The sequence below is a fragment of the Echinops telfairi genome, unplaced genomic scaffold (assembly GCF_000313985.2).
Source record: "Echinops telfairi isolate 266 unplaced genomic scaffold, ASM31398v2 ScPeMD7_3;HRSCAF=10, whole genome shotgun sequence".
Lineage (NCBI taxonomy): Eukaryota > Metazoa > Chordata > Mammalia > Afrosoricida > Tenrecidae > Echinops > Echinops telfairi.
In genome coordinates this window covers 62,375,347-62,377,751 of record NW_022103899.1, presented here as the reverse complement: position 1 = coordinate 62,377,751, position 2,405 = coordinate 62,375,347, and the positions used below count along the sequence as shown (strand labels likewise).

Here is a 2,405-nt window from a genome sequence, read left to right as displayed (position 1 = left end):
GTTAAAGAAGGGAGCCCCTGTCTCAAACTCCCATAGTTCCACTTCTAAAAGGGACATGCTTCCCACCTTCTGGTGACATGGATAAGTATTGCTACTCCAAGCGTGGTCCTTGGACCGGCAGCATTTCCTGGGAGCGTATTGGAAATGCAGATTTTCGGGTCCTGCCCCAGATGTGTGGGCTCAGAATTTGCCTTTTATCAAGACTGCAGCCTTGGTAAATGTCAGGGCCTGTCAATCATGACCCCGCTGAGCAGCAAGGCTGTGGCAGAGACTCCATGAGTTGGGTGGGGGAGGGAGGGTCACAGAGAGCCTGGGCCTGCATGTCCTGTGGGAGGGGTGGTGGGTGTCTGTGGTGATGTGAGTGTGGCAGTGGTGGCCATGGTGGTGGTTGAGCGGGGAATGAGGTCAGGCCCTCCTGCTGGCTTTTTCCCAGAGAGAAATTACGGCTGCTGATGTCACACTGTGCTGGTGTTGATACTATTGCTGGGTATAAAATCAGAGAGGATGTCAGCTCTGGTTGTATTGATGGTGGGTGGTGGTGGTGGGGGAGTGCAACACTGCAAACTCCACTCACCAGAGAGGGCCTCCTTGACCACCCAATGGTTCCCACTATCCCCTGCCCCACCCAATGGTTCCCACTATCCCCTGCCCTCATGGGCCATCCCACTCCAACCTGATCCCATCTCTTCAAAGCTCCTCCCAGTTGGGGAAGTCAATTCGTTAATGATAATCCAAGCTCCATGAAGCCAGCTGTTGTGTGTCTTCCCCTGACTGGACCACAGCAGGCCCTACGGGGGCCCCAGGATGAGGGCACTGCACCCAGACCTGCTCTGCTGCAGGCTCAGAGGCCCTGGAAATCATGACGTGGTGGTTCGTGTTCCTTAAGGACTTAAATCCTATTCCTTGTGAGCACCAGGAGCACCATGGCTGCTCATCTGCTCTTGCCAAGAAACCCTGAAATGATCAGGACTCTGGATCCTGGAAGCATCTCTTTCCAACCAATTAGAGGCCCCACCAGGAAGACGTGGGCATGACCTGCTCGCTGCTGGGAATGAACTCCTACTTGGCCGAGCAAGAGGCCAACTGTGAACCCCATGATGAAACATGACCTTTTACTGGGGAGCATGGAGACACCTTGTGAAGTGACATTTGCTACCCAGGCCCCTCGGCACCAGGATGGCCATCCAGACCCTCCATTGACCTCAGTGAAGAATGGCTTCTCAGATTGCCACTAGGGCCCCCGCGCTCCACCCCACACCCCCGTGTTTCCACGCTCAAGCCTGAGCTTCCGCCCGCTCATGCAGGCTACGTTAGAAGCCGGCACCGCGCGTTGGGAGCAGTCAAGAGCCCAAACTTTGTGTGTTAACTTTTGGCATCAGGATGAGAAGATCAACCAAGCTCACTCCTCAGAGTCTGCAGGTTTCTGGTTTTTAAAAACCTGGCCCAACAACAACAAAAGGTGTTTTCTGATGGATGACCGACTGGGCAAGTTCATTTCAGTCTTTCTCCAGTTCGGAAACAAAACAACCCTCCCAGGCCGAGCCCTTCATAATCAGAGCCTTCCCTGGAATTCTATTTTGGGGACGGGCGGAATGACTGTGACCGTCAACTGACTGGTCACCACTCTCTTTCTTCCTGAGGAGAGAGGCAACAATGCCTGGCCTCATTTTAAGAGACTCGCAAGGGACAGACACCAACACAGGCACACAAGGTTTTGTTCTCACCCAGAGAGTTTCACACTCACAGGCCCGGAGAGGATGACTGTGAGTGGACTTTCATACGGGGAGACTTGTTGGCAGTGTGGTTTTATTTAGCTTTGAGTTATTTTATCGAGAAAGGAAAAGTCTCCACAACTGGGCAATGTGCAGCCTTGTGATCAGAGACGATGAGGTCAGGATTTCACCCTTGGGGCCACAGTCAGTGCCCATACAAGCCCTATCTGGAGACCAATGGGTGACACTGGGAGCGATGACCTCTTTAGGGCGTTAGAGCAGAGAAGGCCCAGGCGGGCCATGCCAGCTTTCCACCACCGCGCACGTCCACAGGCGAGAGCCGGACTATGACTTAGGAAGCCTCAAGGAGAGTCGGCGCATTGAAAGATGGAGCTGCTGAAGGATGCTGGACGTGCTATGGACTTCCAGGGGAACAAACACACCTCTCCCGGAAGAAGTACAGCCAGAAGGCTCCTGAGAACCAGATGCGCTGAACGAGGGTCCTCTGGGGGCAGTCCTGGACCCAGGGTGGGCACAGCCACCCCATGGGACTCAGGGGGTCCTAACAGGGAGCACAGGGGCTCTTTCAAGCGCTCTAACCTCAAATCCCATCCCTCCCCGCTCTGCTCCCTGAGAAGCTGTTGTCCACCTGGCACCCACCACACAGAGCACCTGAGGATGGGAGGCGGCCGG

General features: G+C 54.9%; 1 protein-coding gene across 1 annotated transcript in view; it reads right to left on the bottom strand.

The window, feature by feature from the left end:
* MLPH (melanophilin) overlaps positions 1–2,405 on the bottom strand; it is a 46,017-nt gene that overhangs the window by 42,945 nt on the left and 667 nt on the right. The gene's annotated exons all lie outside the window — the stretch shown is intronic.